This window comes from Sceloporus occidentalis, unplaced genomic scaffold (assembly GCF_023333645.1).
Source record: "Sceloporus occidentalis isolate IW3139 unplaced genomic scaffold, rSceOcc1.0.p SCAF_4, whole genome shotgun sequence".
Lineage (NCBI taxonomy): Eukaryota > Metazoa > Chordata > Lepidosauria > Squamata > Phrynosomatidae > Sceloporus > Sceloporus occidentalis.
Genome location: NW_028316984.1, coordinates 202,127,955 through 202,148,797, shown reverse-complemented (window position 1 = coordinate 202,148,797; position 20,843 = coordinate 202,127,955).

Sequence of the window (20,843 nt, the reverse complement as noted above, 5' to 3'; positions counted from 1 at the left end):
AGCACAGCCTCCAGGAGTCCTAAAAAGAACCCGCTTCTTGCGGGTTCTTTTAGGGCATCTGCGGTGCACCATTGCCACCCTTGCATGCGCCAATGACATACATGTGGCGTGGTGCCATTTGGATGCTGCGCTGCACATTCGTCAGCATGGTGGCTCTCATGTGGATGGGGGTGAGCCATGATGGCACAGGCAGATTGTGGTAGGATTCGGGAGCATGAGGATGCTCCGCTCTCCTGAGCCCTCAAATCAGCCCCAGGATGGTGCACAGCACCAGTCTGTACTGGGCCATAGTTTCCAAAAAGTTGCCAGGGTAACTTTCCATTCAGCCAACATTGGCTGAATGTTCCTTGCCATAGAAAGCCCTTAACACTTTATGTGTGAGCGGGAACCAGATATTCTAGCTGTAATGTTTGCTGTGTCAGTTTGCTTCCTTGCAGGAAAATCCTAAAATACACAATTAAAAGGAAATGCAAGCAACTTTCTAAGTTGCCCACACAAAGTCCTATTAGTTTTTCTATCCCTTTCAGTCCCTAGATCTCAGATTTTACCCTGAAATTTCATAGGCTGTGATATCAGAACCCCAGTGTGTACTGTTTTCAGTTTCAGCTGAAAATAGGCTATCACACTGAGTCAACTGTGTGATGCAGCAGCTAAAAAACTGATATGATTTTAGGCTGCACCAACAGGATTGTAATGTCTAGATTGAGCTAGATTGAGCAGCTAAAAAAGCCAATGCAATTCTAGGCTACATCAATAGAAGTATAGTGTCTAGCTCAAGGGAAGTAATAGTACCACTCTATTCTGCTTTGGTCAGGCAGCCTCACCTGGAATATGACTGTGGCCAGTTCTGGGAACCACAATGCAAAGAGGATGCTGACAAGCTGGAGCATATCCAAAGGAGTGCAACCAAAATGGTGAAGGGTCTGGAAACCACCAAGCCCTTTGAGGAGCATGTTAGAGAATTGGGTATGTTTAGCCTGGAGAAGAGAAGGTTAAGAGGTGATACGATAGCCCTGTTTAAATATTTGAAGGGATGCCATCTTGAGGATGAAGCAAGCTTGTTTTCTGCTGCTCCAAAGACTAGGACATGAAGCATTGGGTTCAAACAACAGGAAAAGAGATTCCACCACCCTTTAAGGCAGCAGCATCTTCTATGGTCAAACATTATCCGTGGTTAATGTTCCATGGTTAACATCTTCCATGGTTAAACACTAGGAAGGACCTCCTGATTATAAGAGCTGTTCAACTATGGAAGATGCTGCTGCCTTAAAGGGTGGTGAAGTCTCCTTCTGTAGAAATGTTTAAGCAGAGGCTGAATAGTCCTTGGGGTCTCTTCCAAATCTTTGATTCTATGATTCTATAAATATTTGCATGAGTAAGAGAACGAATGAATAAAAATATCTGGCAAGTAGGCTAAAGTTCTGGCCTTTGCTTAGAAAATTCTGGCTGAGAAATCCACATGTGCTACTGGTTGTTTTCGGGATGATTTACAATGTTTCCTGCTATGCAGACTTACTATGAAATGGTTTAAGAGAAAATTCTTTCTGGGGCTGAAAGTGTGCAATTCGCCAAGGTCACCCAATGGGTTTCCATGGCTAAGCAAGGAATTAAAGTCATAGTCCAATGCTCAAACCACTACACTACCCTGGCTCTCATGTGAAGCGTAGAATATATGAAATGTAAGGATCTGCTGGCATGGGAAGAGAGTGTAGGAATCTGGGAGTGACTCCTGATTTGTGGAGTGTGTGAACAGGATTTCAAATGGCTAGTTGTGTAGGACAGTTGGAAAGTTATGAATATGAGTTAGAAAAGTTATGAACAGGAGAAACATTGGAGGTGTTAGATACTGGGAGAGATAGCCAGGGTCAGAGAAACCAATCAGTAAGATACAAGCTGTTTAGTAATAAAGACTAAGAGATCTGAGTGCTGAAGTCAGAAATATCAATGACAGTTGGTTAAGGTCAGCCTGGATTTAGATGGGATATATAAGGGATCCTAAACTTTATGTTGAACTTCTTTTTAATAAATTAATTTTTGTAGTATACATTTGTGCCCCTGAAAATGCTACAAGTGTTAGTGGTATGGATGAGCTTGTGTCTGTGGGATTTGTGTGAGGGGATGAGTATAGCCCCACATAGGAACCAAAAGGACATCTGGTGCCGTAGTGGTGGGACAGGAGGAGAACCTCACTTTTGGTGGCAGAAGTGGGATTAAGGAGAAGGCCTCACATTTGGTGCCAGAGACAAGTGGTCATAGGATCTCACAAAGGATCTCACCACACCCAACCCTGGCTCAATGCCATATATTCTCACACACACACTCTCTCACACACACACACATACACCAACCACTGGTCCAAGTCTAAGATTAGTATTCACACCCAACTCTGGCCCAATGCAGGATATACACACACATACACACCATACATACATACATACATACATACACAGGGTGATTCAAAAAGTAAAGCTGTTCTCATTTGGTTTTGCACCATTCCTTTTGAATTTCTTTCTCTCTCTCTCTCTCTCTCTCTCTCTCATGGCAGTCTTAGGGTGAACCTGTCATGGGGTTTTCTATGTTCAAACCACTACAATATGCTCTCTCTCTCTCTCTCTCTCTCTCTCTCTCTCTCCATATATATATATATATTATTATATATGTTCCCAATAGCTGAAACCCTAAATTGGAGAAAGTGAAATGTAATGCTCTACATGGCAACTGCTTTCACCTCATGAGGAAGGAAACTTACCTCATCATCATCACCATTAGTAGTAGTAGTAGTAGTAAGCACCCACCTCTCCTCATGGATCAAGAGGGATGACAACAACAGATTGACAAATGCACAACATCAGTTAAAACACACACATCAGTTTAAAAGAACAGATACATACATATTAGAACAATCTACATTTTAACATTCATCATTTAAAATTTACAATTTAAAAATAATCTGGATAGCTTGCCAGAAGAGATGGATCATGCCCCATGGCTATTTAGTGCCTCTGCCTCTGCATGGGGTCAACTGGAAACTGCAGGGACTCCTCAAAATCTCAAGAGTGGCCAACGTCATCAGAGTATGCGATGCACAATGTGCATCTGCATTTGCAGTGCACGATTGCTTCGGTGTGTATTGGCACCACATGCTTGACTCGGTTTCCACAGTCTTCCACAAAATATGGACTTTATGCTAAAAAAAAGTAGAAACCACATTTGTTCATTAAATTGTTCTTTTTTTTAATTGAATTTTATCTATTTCAGTGTAGGTTTAAATCATTTTAATATTGTGAATAGCTTAATTCCGTTGTAATGTTCACTTTTTATATGGTTTTAGTTGTACTGTGTGTGTGTTTTCTATTGTAAGCCACCCAGTTTGGGATGTAATAATACATCTTGAGTCTCTTTTATCCAAAATGCTTGGAATCAGAAGTGTTTCAGATTTTGGATTTTTTGGAATTTTGGAATATTTGCATATACATAATGAGATATCTTGGAGATGGTATACACAAGTCTAAAAATGACATTAGTTTATGTTTCATATATATCTTTTACACAAAGCCTAAAGGTACTTTTATGCACAGTATTTTTAATAATTTTGTGCATGAAACAAAGTTTGTGTGCACTAAACCATCAGAAAGCACTATCTCAGCCACCCATGAAGACAACTTCAGATTTTGCAGCATTTCGGATTTTGGAATTCCAGATAGGGAAGATTCAGCCTGTAATAACAACAACAATAACCACAAAAACATGAATTGGGGGGGGGGGGGGATCACCAGCAGGATTCTGTTCAAAAATCATGTGGGCTTTTAGACCAACTTCTCAAATGGTTTCAGACTGCAGTGCATGCCACCCCAGTATGTGTTCCTTGGTGTGAGGAGTTGCAAATGTTTTTGTTCAGCCATAATGTAGTAATGGGATATGTAGTAGTTATAGTATGTTTCAGGATCATTTGGGAACTGTGCTTTAATATTGTATTTAATATCAGTCCAGGTGGTGAGATAAGACACAGAAGAAGGGCATAGCCAAGATCATTTTAGAGAAAGTGTCTGGCTGTAACAACAAAGAAAATGAGTGGTATGAGAAAAGCAAGATAAATGTGTTTATTAATTTTAACAAATTAAATTTTAAGCACAGTTGACATTTGAATTGTGTGCAGTTTAATTATGCGGTTGCAATGGTTGCAGGTCACTCCTGACAATGAAAGTTACCGGATTGGATCTGTTTTCTTGATAAAGGTATCTGAGTTTTTACTACTGAACCTGAATTTCTGAACCTTGGTATCCTGCTGGACATGAGACGTGGGTTCTGCACACAGTTCCCCTTTGTCCCCTTTTGGATCCATGTATTGCATTTGCTAGGTCATAGTGATTATCCTTTATCGAAGAAGTAGGCAGCACATCGCCTGCCAGATTTTGACAGGCTACACTCCCTACTTGTGCTGACCATTGGCCATGCAGATGGAAACTACATTTGGCCCACTCCTATTTCCCATTTCTAGGTAGAGTTGTGAAATCTGGACAGTGAAGAAAGCTGGGAGGGAGAGAATGCATTCATGGGACATGTGCAGTGGCCTATCTCATAAATTTGACACCTGGTTTTGATCATTTTTAACACCCCTCAACATAATTATTTTCAGTAATAATCATGAAATGAAATGAATAATGATGTTCTTGTCACTACCATCACCGCTGCTGCTACTGTCTGTCTCTTTGGAGCATTGCTTGCCCCTGAAGGGCAGTAGCAGAGGTATTGGTGCTGACTCCATGTTTCTGCCACCACTATCTTTGTTCCACTGCCTTGCTTTCCCAGGAACCCAGTACCTTCTTCTGTGTCTGGAAGGTCTGTTTGCCAAGTGGGAAAGGGAGGCAGAGGAAGAGGAGGAGTCCATGGCTGCCAAGGTTCAGTGGGTGCAGGAGACATTCATTTCACTCACTGATGGGGACTCTGAGCAAGCGTCTCCTTACTCCACCCATTGATCCATACCTCACTCCATAACTTTAATATTTGGGGAGTAATGGTGTAACCCCACTTAGAGTGTCTCCTACTGCAGCCCACATAACCCTGTAATCCCCTAGTGATGCTCCTCAATGTTGGAGATTTTTGCAAATACAGCCAGCCCTATATATCCATGGATCCTTTATCTACAGATCCTTTATTCATGGATCCAACCAACCACAGCTTGAACATATTCCAAAAAGATTTCAGTTCCAAAAAGCAAACCTTGATTTTGCTCTTTTATATAAGGGAGACCATTTTACTATTCCATTCTAAATACTGGGATTTGAACATCCATGGATTTTGGTATCCATGGGGACTCCTGGAACCAAACTGCAGCAGATACCAAGGATTTTGTTGTTGTGTGCCTTAAAGTCCTTTCCAACTTGTGAGGACTCTTAGGCAAACCTATCACCAGGTTGTCTTGGCAAGATTTGTTGAGAGGGGCTTTGCCTTTGACTCTCTTTGACGCTGAGAGAATATGACTTGCCCAAGGCTACCCAATGGGTTCCCATCACCAAGCAGGGTCTGGAACCTTGATCTTCAGAGTTGTACTCCAACACTGAAACCACAAACCATGGTGGTTCTCCATGTACTACATAAAATCATTGGGCCTTAGAGCAAATCAAGCCTGAACTCTCTCTAGAAGCAATGATGACTAAACTGAGGCTTTCACTGTGTGGGTGTATGTGACTCACTAGCAGAGTCAACAATGCTTGGTAAAGTGGAAGGCATTAGGGGGGGGGGAAAGAAACGCTCCATTGACTCCACCAAGGAAGCCATGAGTGCTGCCCTGAGTTTGAAAGATCTGAATAGGGCAGTGGATGCACAGGGCTCCTGAAAGTCTCTGTTTCAGAGGGACACTATAATTCAAATTCAACCTGATGCCAAATAGTTACAATCCTGTGCTTCTAGATGGCATCAGCACCAGTTTCATTGAATGCTCCCATAATTATCTTCTTCAGAATGAATGGCCACCTCTTTCTCTCCATAAAATGGCACACATACCTTCTGGCTCACATCTAACTTTGGAGCCATCAATACGATGGAAATGGGCCTGGGTTTTCAAATGACAGGACTGAAATATGACAACCATGCTTTGATCTGCAGCTGTAGAGATGAGACCTCACCCCACACCCTCCGCCTTAATGCCACCTGCAGCCTCCAGATTACAAATCTGGAATCATTTCAGCCTTGCGTTATTTACCGAAGTGCTAATTGCATCTGGGAATGCAAGACGTTTCCCTTAATTATTGTTATTGTTTAATAATTATAAAGCAGATGTAGAGCCAAAGAGAAGCAGGATGAGACCCGACAGCTCAGGTGTACTTTCGAGCAAACAAATCTAGCATTAAAAGATAATTTGGTAAGAGATGAAGGACAGATTGGAAACAGTTAGTGCTTTCTGCACACCTGGTTCCTTTTTTCACACAAAGCATAATTAACTTGTGGGATTCACTGACACAAGAAGCGGCAGTTTGGATGCTATGAGGGGAAAAAGCTGTGAGAAATGTGTGGAAAATAAATCCACCAGCAGAGCTTGGACACTGTATTTAGGACCATTCAAAATTGCTTAATTTGCTCAGACACTTTACATTCCAGTATTTGTACTGTAACTGTCTTTTATACTGCAAGTGGTACATTGCCACAAAGACAACTTTGACTTCTCATACCAGGATCATAGAATCATAGAGTTGGAAGAGACCACAAGGGTCATCCAATTCAACCCCCTGCCATGCAGGAAATCACAGTCAAAGCACCCCATCCAGCCTCTGTTTGAAAATCGCCTCCAAAGAAGGACACTCCACCACCCTCCAAGGGAGTGTGTCCCACTGTCCAACAGCTCAGGGACGTAGCCAGGATTTTGGGAAGGGGGGGTCCAGATTAAGTGCCACCATTATAATGGGGCTTGGGTGTGGTGGCACAGCAGCACACACCATTCATTTTTCTAATGGAAAGGGGGGGAGTCCGGACCCCAAGGACCTCCCCCCCCCCTTGGCTACGTCCCTGAACAGCTCTTGTCATCAGGTAGTTCTTCCTAATGTTTAGGAAACCATGCCTTATCAGGAGAAACTTGGGGAGCTGGGTATGTTTAGTCTGGAGAAGAGACAGTTAAGAAGTGATATGATAGCCCCTTTTAAGTATTTGAAGGGATACCATGTTGAAGAGGGAGCAAGCTTGTTTTCTACTGCTCCAGATACCGGGACATAGAACAATGGATGCAAGCTACAGGAAAAGTAATTCCATCTTAACATTATGAGGAACCTCCTGGCAGTAAGGGCTGTCCAAGTTAACAGTGGGACACACTCATTTGGATAGTGGTGGAGTCTCCTTTTTGGACGTTTTTAAACCAAGGCTGGAAGGCATCTGTTGGAGATGGCTTGGTTGTGAGTTCCCATTGGACTGGATGGCCCTTGGGGTCCCTTCTAGCTCTATGATTATGTGATTCTATGATCTTCAGTTGTGCCACACATATAACTCCAATGCTACAACCTTAAATTAAATGCAGACATCGGGACCTTGAACAAAAATGCCCAACTGCTTCCAAGAGCAAACTTATGCTTATAAGATTTGTGCAAGACCTGAGCAGGGCAGTTGATGACAGGGGTTCTTGGAGGTCTTGTCTTCATAGGATTATTACAGGTCAAAGTCAACTTGTCAGCAGATAACAACAGAGGGTGTATTTACACTGTGGAAATAATGCAGTTTGACACCACTTTAAATGCTGTAGCTCCATCCTATGGAATCCTGTGATATGTATATGTTACAAGGTCTTTTGCCTTCTCTGCCAAACAGGGCTCAAACTTCACAAAACTACAAATCCCAGGCTTCTGTAGGATGGAGCCATGCCCTTTCAAGTGATGTCAAACGGTATTATTTCTACAGTGTAGATATACCCAAAGACACCAACAGGATTCTGGCTGTAAAATTGTGGTTGAAACATTTACACTTATGCAGTTACGTGCCACCTTGTTAAATAAATTGCAACACTGTGCACCTAAATGCATAATGTGCATTGATACACAATTTGAAATACAATTGGCCCTCTGCATCCACAGATTCAACTGTTACGGCTTGAATATATATATATATCCAAAAGGCAAATCTTGATTGTGCCATTCTATATAAGGGACACCATTTTACTATCCTATAGTATACAATGGGACTTGAGCAACCGTGGATTTTGGTATCCTGGAACCAAACTCCAACAGACACCAAAGGTCCACTGCATGCAAAAAGTGTGTGATGTGTATTTTGTACCAATGAACAATTTGCATCTATGCGCAATGGCATTACATAGTAAACCCTGCTTCTGCAACCTTGAAATGAACATCGCTCATTGTACACTAGACAAAAATATCCAGTAGCTTCCATTGGTGAACTTATAAACAAGATGTCAGCCTGGAATCCTACTTTTATCTTACATATGGTCCCTACTCAAATATATACTTGAGGCTTGATTATTGTACTCTATCAAGACAAGCCCTCCCTTCATCCACCATCTTGAGGGAGAGGGAGGCAGGCGAGCTCCAAGAAGCCAAGTCCTCCCTCCAGTCCATCTGCCTTGGTCCAGGCCTCGGAGTTAGAGAAGAACTGCTGGACCTCATCCCCTTCCCCTCCACCTTTCCCTTCTCCTTCTGTGTCGTGTCTTTTTAGATTGTAAGCCCGAGGGCAGGGAACCGTCTAATTAAAAAGATTGTATGTACAGCGCTGTGTAAATTTACAGCGCTTTATAAATAAAGATTAATAATAATAATAATAATAATAATAATAATAATAATATCAATACACCTGTATGATGGATTGTTATTTCTGAACACTCATATTAAAATAACCCAGTCTTAAAGGCTTTTCTGTTTTGTATTTTCAGTTGGATAAAAAGTTTTATTCTCAATCAGGCATCCGTCCAACTCAAATGCAAAACTTTAAGCATACAAATAAGACTTAAAAGTAATGTTGGTGGCATTCCTGGCTGCTCCAAGGCAGTAACCATAATCCGATGTGGTGCACCTGGTTTGTCTCTTTTCGGCAAGAGGTCGAAGATTCTAACCTCTGCAAAACCAGGCCCTATGAGCCTCTGTTACCAGTGGGGCATTTGGCTAAGATAGCCAAGTATTTTTACCGGTTATGGTAGGAAGTTCTGGGCAACACCCGAAGTACAAGAACATCGTCGTGGTCCGCCATAACCAACCGGCCAACATTACAGAGGTCTTTTTTTATTATATAGGAGACATCGGTATTTTTAATAGACAAGAATAATCAGTTTGAGGTTCAGGAAGTCTTTGTCAAGAATTTATGTTTGTTTTGTATTTATATGTATCTACGTGTGAGTATATGTTAGTACATTCTTTGTTTATTTGTCTGTTGTACTGCAGTATGGCTTTTTTATATATGACTTAATAAACTTTATTTAAAAAGTTTTATTCTGCTCACTATGATTATATTATTTATTGCTCTTAAAAAAAAGTATTGGCTTGTTTTTAAATCTTTTATGCATATGCCATCCTGAAATTTATTTTTGGATAAAGGGTGAGGCTTATAAATACTTAATCCTTGCTAGTTAAAGGATTAATCCTTGTTGACATTGGGTCCTACTAGCCTGAACATGAGCAAAATTGGTCTGGCAGATCTGAAGAGCTGCAATGAAGGGGTTGAAGTTGGAAAATAATCCAGCAAAACATAATTATCCTCAGGTTATTTTTTTGCGGAAAGACTATCTAAATCTCCTGCAGCTGAAACCCTATGAACTGGGGATGGGCAATTGTGGGGTGCAGTGGGGGGACAGGACAAACTTCACCTCCCAGAATCCCCACAGGCCAGTGACAAGGAGAGAGGGAACAAGCCCAAATGCCTCCAATTTCACCTACAATCTCTCTCAAGATGGTGGTAAAAATGATGTCCTGTTGCCATTTTGAGATAGTCTGCAAAGGAAGACATAGATATTTGAGGGTATAGATTAAGTCTCCCTTATCTGGAATTCTAAAGTCTGAAATTTCTCAACCTAAAGATACCCCTTGAAATGGTGAATCCAGGTGCTACGCTGGATGCAACTCCCAAGGGGAGTCTGTGCTCAGTACTGTCTCCTCACAAAGGTGCTGGCACCAAGACACAGACCAAAGTTGGAAAGGGAGAGAAAGAATTATTATTATTATTATTATTATTATTATTATTATTATTATTTGTATCCCGCCCCCTCCCCCCCTGTATTGGATTGAGGTGGGTAACAACAAACATAAGAACAATAAAGATAAACACAACAAGACACAAGTAAAAAACATAGCAAAACATATAAAATCCAATTCCCTATCTCCCTTCCACCTTAAAATAGCATTAAAAACGACAATTCCCAACTGAACCACCCTCAATAGTCAGCCCTCATGGCTCAAGCACACAGACTGCAACACAATTTGCGGTCTGGAGTTCTGGGGATTCTTTCCTACCTCTGCACCCAAAGGTGTGGTAACTGTGCATTTAGTTCCCTTAGGATACTGGGGTTGCCTGCATTCTCCACCAAATTCTGTTACCCAAAATGCTGGGGTCTCAGGAGGACACCTACAAATTAATATGTTTAGGGGGAATTTTAATAGTTTAAATAAAGTTATATTTTGGCTGGGGCAACAGTCAGCCTTGGGATCATAACCCTTTGTATATCAGTTCCAAATCACACAGATCACCAGAGGCAAGTCCAAATAGGTTTTGTAGTTTTACAGTTGGCCCTTCTTATACACAGATTTGTTATACACAGATTCAAGCATCTATGGTTTGAAAATGTTCAAAAAAAGTATACATTTCAAATAGCAAACCTTGATTTTCCATTTTTTATAAGGGACACCATTTTGCTATGTTATTTTATTTAATGGGACTTGAGCATCCACGGATTTTGTTATCCATGGGGGATCTTGGAACCAAACCCCAGCGGATAACAAGGATCCACTGTATTAAGAAAATAAACAACACACACAAGCAAAGACTCATGCAGATTGTAGAATTGGAAAAGTGGAGGCTTTACTAATGATAATACAGTCCAAATCCTAATGCATGGATCCAATTGATGGGTGTCCAGAGCAGAGAAGGCTCAATAGCCACCTTGACAAGTGAGGTGGCCGTCTTATTGAGGAGTCTAGTAGAATGGACAGAGTGTCTGCCCAGTCCCAAGATAGACCAAATTACTATTGTCTAGGTAGTGGGATATATCATACCCCAGGGCAGTAATCTCAAAATGTATGGATTAGCTCATTGCTAAAAGGTTTTCCAGGAGAGAAGAATGGTTGGGAGACGGAGTAAATGTTTGGACAATCGGCATGAATGTCTCAGACAAAGGAAATCTTCTACTTTTAGAGGAGTATCCTTTTTCTGTGTATGCACAGCCATCTTCTTCAGCCAGGATCAAATCACTGCCCTCCATACACAAGAGAGACTATGCTGATGCCTTGGGTGATCTCATTGTGGTGGGTGCCTTTGCTTACTCCCTTGCTAGAGCCAACCGGATTTCCAAATATGGTACATCCAGGTCATCCACCCCAGCATCACTTTAATAATAAATTGATATAAAATATGAGGAGTGATCAGGGCCTGACCATGGGGTAACACCAGGCCTCCCAGAGTCCTAGTCCGACACTCAGACCACTACACCACACTGGCTCTCTGCACAGAGTTCCTGTTCACTAACACAGCAGGATTGCACAATTGTTCCAAAATGCCATGAGCATAAAGGTACTCTGGCTGTGGGGTCTTAGCTATTCTTAACCTCACTAAGAAATGACAACATTGAACAAAATCAATGCACACGCAATGAGAGATGAAAACATTTGAAGCAGCCTATGGAACTGCACAGCCTAAGAACAGCTAAACTGAAAGAAAACTAGAATTCCTCCTGAGGGCATCACAAATGATCTGTTTGTTTTTGTGGATAGTGTAATAGCGGGGTTTTGGAAAGCAATGGAGCAAATGCAATGCAGAACCAGCACAAGTTGCTGCCACACTGCAGAATGAACGCAGTTTGACATTGCTTTAACTGCCATGGCTCCATCCTATGGAAATTCTGGGATTGTAGTTTGTTGTGGCACCAGACCTCACTGGCAAGGAAAGCTAAATAGTTCACAAAACTACAAATCCCAGAATTTCATGGCATTGAGCCACAGCAGCTGAAGTGATGTCAAACCACATGAAGTGTGTATTGTCACAAAGTAACACTTGCAAAACCCAAGTTTCCAGGTGAAAATACATTCAGTGCCTTGTCAAAAGGCCATCAAAGTTTAAATCCCCAGAGGAAGGATTAGGTAGGATTAAACAGGGCATGTCGTTAATGGATGAAGGGCCCAGACGGTTTACTTCTTCACTTCCTAGATGATCTCTCTCCTTTGGGGAAGCAGTGTGCGATTCTCTCCCCTCTGCTATACACAGCCTGTACTGTGTGATGCAAATGTGTTGTGAAGGGAGGGAAAGAGGAACCAGGGCATTACCCAGAATGTTGATGTCTGTTGCTGTTGTTGTGCACTTTCAAGTCATTTCTGATTTATGGCAACTCTAAGGTGAACCTATCATGGAGGTTTCTTGGCAAGATTTGTTCAAAGAGGTTTACCATTGTCTTCCTCTGAGGCTGAGAGCATGTGACTTGCCCAAGGCCACCCAGTGGGTTTCATGGCTGAGCTGGGAATCAAACCCTGGTCTTCAGAACTGTAGTCCAATGCTCAAACCACTACACCATGCTGGCTCCTGTTGATGTCTTACACATGCGTAGGTTCCCCTACTGAAGCACTTCTTCACTTTTTTCTGATGTGCAATGTCTGAATTCAATTCAAGGTTGCAGAGTGAAGTTGCAATTGTGCTGTTGCAAAGCTCAGCTGAAGAGCATCTGTTTGCCCCTCTTGAAAATTTGGTTATCCATTTGGTTGCATCTTTGGTTGCCTAAAATTTGGTTGTGCATTTGCTTGTATATTTCATTGCACTTTCAGTTGCCTATTATTTTGTGCATTTGACTGTACATTTAGTTGTGCATTGACTGCATATTTAATTGCTTGTCCAGACCTGCATTGGGCTGCATTTCTAGTGGCCAATTCAGTTGTGATTTGGTGGAATAGTCAGTTCTGCATACAGCTCCCTGTTCCATCACCCATTCACTTATACATTTGGCTGCTTATTTACGTCCATCCTGTTGAACATTTGGTTGTACAGTGGACCCTTGTTATCTGCTGGGGTTTGGTTCCAAGATCCCCCGTGGATAACAAAATCTGTGTATGCTCAAGTCCCATTAAATATAATGGCATAGCAAAATGGTGTCCCTTATAAAAAACGGAAAATCAAGGTTTGATATTTGAAATGTATACTTTTTTGAACATTTTCAAACCATGGATGCTTGAATCCGTGTATAAAAAATCCATGTATAAGAAGGGCCAACTGTATATTCCACTGCACAGCCAGCTATAGATTTCATTGTGCATAGGTTGCTTATTCAGTTGTCGATTTGATTCTGTATTGGTTGCCATTCTGTTGTGATTTGCTTGCATTTTCAGCTGCCCATTTGTGGATTCAGCTGCCCATTTGATTGCCCAAACCATTATGAATCTGGTTGCATGTATGTTCATTTGTTACTCAGTTCTGAATTTAGTTGCACATTATGGTCATTCAACACATGGGATGTGTTGTTGTTTTCTCTGCCTTAATGTAATGCTTGTGGCCTAATTACTTGAGTCCTCTCTGTTCACTTTTCCCCTGGTGTATGTGTGCACACACTTGGTTTTAGAGGCTTTCTGGAGCTGATTCCCCCCCCCCTTCCCTTCCCTTACTCTTCTGAGCTGTGTTTTGCTGTGTCCTTCATTAACCATCCAGATATTGCTGATTATAGGATGAAGACTCAAGCATGTTGGTGGAAGGATAATAGAATTGTGAGGTCTATCCCAGAGCTTGGAAAGATGCATTTATGGAAAAGTAATACATTGCTCTCTTTAGCCATTACTCAAAATAATTTCTAAGTGCTGCAGATCACAGTTCTGGAAAATGTGTAGGTTTGGTGGCCCAACTGAACCTAAAGGGTGCTCAGCAATGGCTCCTCTTCATCCTGGAGAGAAGTGACCAGGGGGGTCCCACAGGGCTCTGCCCTGGGCCCAGTTTGCTATTCAATATTTTTATCAATGACTTGGATAATGGAGTAGAAGGCATGCTTATCCAATTTGCAGTTGACACCAAATTAAGAGGGGTAGCTAATACCTGAGAAGAAAGGATCAGAATTCAAAATGATCTTCACAGATTAGAAAGCTGGGACAAAAGTAACAAGACGAATTTCAAGAGGGAGAAATGTGAGCTATTACATCTAGGTAGTAAAAATGAAATCCACAAATATAGTATGGGTGACACATGACTGGAAAGCAATACAAGTGAAAAGGAACAGGGAGTCTTAGTAGACCACAACCTAAACATAAGTCAACAGCCTGATGCAGAGAATAACAAAGAATAAATAAAAAAGCCAATGCAATTTTAGGCCACATCAATAATAATCAATAATGTCTAGATCAAGGGAAGTCATAGGGCCACTATATTCTGCTTTAGTCAGGCCTTTCCTGGAACAATCCTGTGTCCAGTTCTGGGCACCATGATTTGAGAAGGACTCTGACAAGGTGCAGAAAAGAGTGACTAAGTAGATCAAAGATCTGGAAACCAAGCCTTATGAGGAACAACTTAGGGGGACAGGGATGTTTAACTTGGTGAACAGAAGACTGAGAGGGGATGTGACTGGTATCTATTAATATCTGATGGGATGTCATATAGGAGATGGTAGAATTCAAAGATATAGCCATGTTAGTCTGTAAAATCATGACTACATGTAGACTATGCAGCCATCTAGTTTTCTGCTGCTCCACAGGTTAGAACATGAGCCATTGGATTCAAACATCTTATCAAATAAAGGGCTGCTACTACTTTACTATGTCGGGGAGCTATCAAAGGGACAGATACATAATAAGGTACATAGATAAGATACATAGGCCAATGCACAATAGGGACGATGTACAACAGGACCAAAGCAAAACAGGATTGATGCACAGTGGGACCAATGCACATTAGAACACTGACTAGAGAACACTGATGTGCTGCATAAGCACTCATTGATATGCATCAGGACACTTTTGCTACCATCCCATTATACATCTTTGCAATTCACTAACTGAGTTTCTTAGGAGTTTATCGCACTACACTCTTAAAGCATTGCTATTTCACTAACTGCTCTGGCTGCCTCCTATTGCATCTGGGATTTGCAGTTTAGGAAGGGGCATTTAGAGCCAGAAGTCTCTTAGGCCTCACTGAACTAAAAATGCCAAAATGCAACAGGAGGCAGTCAGGGCAGTTAAAGTGGAACAGCAATGCTTTAAGAGTGTAGCGCAACAATCTCCATAGAGCCTCTGCTACATAGCTAAGTATCCATAAAGTTATGTAACGAAGACTGGGATAGAGGATTCTGACAACCTTTTTATTGTAAGAGCTGTTTGTCAGTGGAAAAGATTGCCTCAAAGGACGATGGACTTTCTTTCTTTGAAGGTTTTTAAATACATGCCAGATGAGCATCTTTCAGAGGTGCTTTATTTCTGTATTCCTGCATGGCAGAGGGTTGAACTAGATGGCTTTTGTGGTCCCTTCTAACTCTAATATTCTAGTTTGGACTCAGGATGGCTCAGGATGTCATTATGTCCATTTGTCTTTGAAGTAACTTCCGAAGCTTTTTCTTGAAGCCTTTCCCATTGCCCTGAGTGCTTCAATAAAATTAACTGGTTTAGTGGGAAAGGAAGCCAGTGCAGTTGGTTAGAAGAGACCCTTTTTGAAAGGGCAACAACAAATCCTCTAAAGGATGTCTGGAAGCGAAATTGAAAAGTTTACAATGTACTTTAGAATTAGGCCTTTTCCAGAGGTTAATGCAGTCTTTGTTGGAGAAAGTGGTTCAACACGAGCATAATTTCCTTGTGTTTGCTAAAAGGCTGGGCGTTTTCCTCTGGTGTTGCAGAGAAGAGATAAATGCTCACTCTGTGGCTTGAGTTATTAACGTTTTTAAGAGATCTGTATTTTCACATCAGGCCCTTAATGACCTCCTTCTGGCCCAGGCAAAGAAGAGCTCACAAAGGCCAGCACTTGGGAGCAACTGAGCAGGAACGCCAGAAGATTGTTGCCCAGAACTCATTCCCACCATCATTATCTTCCTCCTTTAATGAGACCTTCCAGGATTTTCAGCAGCAATGCCTTCATGGGAGGTTAGGGCTGAAAGGAGAAAAAACTCGCATCTGTCAGGGCCAGGGGTTCTTCTGGGTGCTGCATTAGCCTTCCCATTGGAACTGGAAAGGCCCAACTCCATTAAAAAGATGATTTGACTCCCCCACATGTCCCAGCTCCACACTAAAAGGTGCAGGGAAATTTTCATCTTGTTGTTAGGCCCATCTGGACCATTAAAGGCTTAAGAGAGGCCATGTTAACAACAGGAAAAACATTTCCCAAACCACATCAGGATGCCAACTGGAAAGTGCAAGAGCAGAACAGGAGCTTCCAATTCATATTGGAAGTGTCCAGTGCTCATGCGGAGTAGTCAGTGTGCAGCACACATGGACAGTGCACATCAGAAGTACCCAGTGCTCATGAGGAGTGCCCAATGTGTGACAGGAGTGCCCAATACACATTATAAATGTTCAGTGTGCATTAGAGCACTCCTGCCAGGGTCCAGATACATATCTTTACAATTCACTAACAGGGTTTTGTTGCTTTTCTGCAACGTAGCTACTACAAATTGGTAACGTTACAAAACATAGACCATAATGTAGGATCTCAGCCAATAACAGCAGCAGCAGTAGCAGCAGAACTAGAATATTAGGGATATTTTGGTTGAAGCAATTTCAAGGGACAGAAAGGCATGTCAGATAACATTCTGAGGATGCATCTAGACAGTTGAAAAGATGCAGTTTGACACCACTTTAACTTCCATGGCACCATCTGATGGAATCCTGTAGTATTCATAGTTTGGTGAGGCACCAACACTCTTGGACAGTAAAGCCTAAAGACCTTATAAAAATACAAAGCCCAGCATCCCATAGGATGGAGTTACAGCACTTAAATTGTCTCAAACTGCATCATTTCTATAGTATAGATGCACCCTGATAATGTAACCAGACCCACAAGAGAGCATCCCAGTCACCATTGTGTCTCTTGCAGGTACATTTCCAAAATGAATGACTTTGCAGACCTTGACCAGACTCCTCTATTTTGATCAATATTACATAACTTTATATATACTTAGCTGCATAGCAGAGGCACCAAAGAACCCTATTAGTCAGTTCCAAAGATGCATAATGGGACACCACCAAGAGTCCCCAAATGGGCATTAAATTCCACCAACACACATCAGAACTCCCTAACCAGTGTCCTGAAGCACAATGGGACCAAGAAAGAGTGTGACATGCCCAAGGCCACCCAGAGGATTTCTGTGACTGAATGAGGATTCAGACCATGGTCTCCCAGAGTCTTAGTCCAGCACTTAAACCATTGCACCACACTGGCTCTGTCAAAGAGTTTTCTAGTTCAGAGGAAGTTTGTCATGGTCTTCCTCTGAGGCTGAGAGAGTGTGGCATGTCTCTGAGAAAGTATACTCAAGCCTACATAAGCTCATGCTATCAGGTTCTTTCTTTCAATTACTCTCAAAGGGACTACAAGAGCCCTTTACATACTTACTTGCTCAGTGGGTTTCCATGATTAGGCAGGGATTTCAGTCCTTGCCTCCTGGAACCTTGTTCTACCACTGAAATCACTACACCACATTGGCTCTTTCTCATACATTACTGGTATGTAATTTAAATTGCAAAGGCCTATCTGAGTAAAGAAAAAGACCTTAACCAGGCAGTGAGGGAGCCAATCAGATCTCCCATGGAAAGGAGTTCCAGTGCATGTACGCAGACATGGAGGATCCTTTCCTTGTAGATGGTAAAGCTTATACAATTGGCCCTCCACATGTGTAGGTTTCATTTTTGTGGATTTGATTATTCACGGGTGTGATTAATAGGTTCTCTCTAGGAATCTCTAGGTTCTCCATTGAGACCTCATGGTCAATATTCACTAGAGGTCATGCTGGAGGACCTAGAGAGAACTCTTCTCCAGGCGTTTGTAGGTCCCACAGCACAATTTTATGGTGACCTTCCAGGACACTTCTTTGGTAACGTCCAGCAGATGCTGACCACAGACTTCTGCTGGAGGACCTAGAGATTCCTAGAGAGGTGTACTCTCAAGAAAATGTGTTTTTTAATTTGCTTTTTTTTTTTTAACTTTCACAAGGATCCTGCAGCCCTAACCCTAGTGAATGTGAAGGGCCTACCTTATTGGCTTGTATAGGCAAATAGGGTCATTCAGATAGTCTGGACCCATGTTGTGTAGGGTTTTAAAGGTAAAAAATGAAGGCTTTGGGTGGCCAGTGTCCCCAAAGTTTGTATTCCACCCCATAATTCATCAAAGCTAAGCAGCCCAGAGTTCTAAATACCTAAACATCCAAGAAGAACTCTGGCTTCATTCCCTCACATGCATTCACAATCTCTTTTGCTAACTAGGTAAATATAAATATGCAAAACAGCTGGGGCCATGATACGTTGGTGGAGAAAAAAACATGCAAGCTACAAGAGAAAAAGCAAAAACAGAAAAGCACTGCTTTCAGATGTTAATTTCTTCTTTAGAAAGCAGTAGCATTCGGGAACCCATTAGCCCCAATGGCAGGCACTCAAAGAACTGGCCTGAAATCCTGCCTGTCAATGGAGTGACAAGCAGAAGGTCTCTGGCTCCTGCATATTGCATGAGCAAAGAATGCAAGGGCCCGATCCAGCTGTCATAAATGATTCATGCTCAACCATGGTGCTTTCTGCTGCCACTCTCCATGCCATAAGGTGTTTGCTATATTTGGCATCTCAGACGTTTACCTGCCAGCAAGCAGTAAAACGTGCCAGCCCTGGGAGCAACTGGGATGGAAAGAATATCTGGCAATATTTGGAAAATGGTCAGAAAATATGTTTCCAGACTTTTCACCATTTTGGTTGCCCTCCTCTGGACATGCTCCAGCGTGTCAACATCCTTCTTCTTTGACCATTCATTATGTGGGGCTCAGTTTGGGAACCTGAAAAATCTACTTTCTACATTTCATATGTGCCTCAAAATTTGTACATTCAACCAAGTTGGATACGTCACCAAACAAGCAAACAAAATCTGCTGCACATTTTTAGCCTTTGGGGGTTATTCCCCTGCCAGCTTCTTCCTCTTTTAAATCCATTTTTCTGGATTGTGGGAAGCATGCATTTATTTACAGGAACCATTTCCTGAAATATAGCATCAAGATGTCATCAGTTACAAGCACATGGTTCAACACAATCAGACTGCACAGCAGTGAAGGCAATGATGAACTAAAATGGTGCAGCATGGCCTTTCTGAGCCAGAAGACAGTTGAGAGACTAATATAAAGCAGGACATGTGGGGGGGGGGGGGAGGAGAAGGTTAGGGAAATTATCAATTCAACAATAATGGGGAGTGGGAGAATGACATAGGAAAACAACTACTGAGCAGCAGCAGTAGTGGTGGGCATCTCTAAAGTGAAGAATAGGAGCGACATCATAGCTAACACTTGCTAGCACTGCGCAAAGGGAGGTGTAGGTGGTCCTCCTTGTGTAACCTCCCACTTAGAAAACCCTATGAGAGACATCAAAAGAGTCACACAGGCAGGACAAGAGAACTAACAGAGAGATAGATACTAAAAGAAAACACACTTGCAAGAACAGCTAAGGGCAGTCATAAATGATGAAGCAAAGAGTAAACACTCTCAGAAAGACAAACTCCATCAGGGGTGGCACAACACATAAAATAGGGACATGGGATGTGAGAAGCATGAGGCAAGGGAAGCTAGACATAGTGAAAATGGAAATGCAATGCATGAACATAGCAGTACTAGAGGTCAGTGAGTTAAAATGGACAGAAATGGGCCACTTTGAATTAGACAACCACACAGTGTTCTATGCAGGGAATGAAAAAGACATGAAGAAATGGGGTGGCTTTCTTAATAAGAAAAGATGTTGCAAAAGCAGTCAGAGAATACAATGCAAAATCAAACTGAATCATCTCAATAAGGCTCCACAGGAAACCTATGAATATCACCATAATTCAAGTATATGCACCAACCACTGAGGCAGAACAAGAAGAAATTGATAGATTATACAAAGGAGTACAGGAAGAAATTGACAACAAACCAACACAGGATGTCAAGCTGATCATTGGAGATTAGAACGCAAAAGCTGGAAGTAAAGAAGAATCAAAAACAGTAGGCAGATTTGGATTAGGCAAAAGTAATGAAGCAGGTGAACATCTGATAGATGTTTGTGAAGCCAACAACCTATTCATCGCAAACACATTTTTCATACAACCAGAGAAAAGGTATTACACATGGACATCACCAGATGGCCAATACAAAAACCAAATAGATTACATAACTGGAAGTAAAAGATGGCGAAGCACCATGTTGGTGGCCAAGACTGGACCAGATCATGGACTACACAGTTGAACAATACAAGTAAAACTCAAGAAGAGAACAAAACCAGTCACCATACCAAAATACGATTTAAATAACATTTCCACGGAATTCATTGTCAATATAAGGAACAGATTTGCAATACTAAATAGATCATGAACCAGAAGAGCTGAAGCCAGGGACATAATAAAAGAAGAATGTATAAAGACACGTCCAACAGACAAAAGGAAAGTGAAGAAAATATGGCTGACAGACAAAATGCTACAAGCAATAAAGGAAAGAAGAGAAGCAAAACAAAAAGGAGACAAGAATAAACTAAGAACCATGA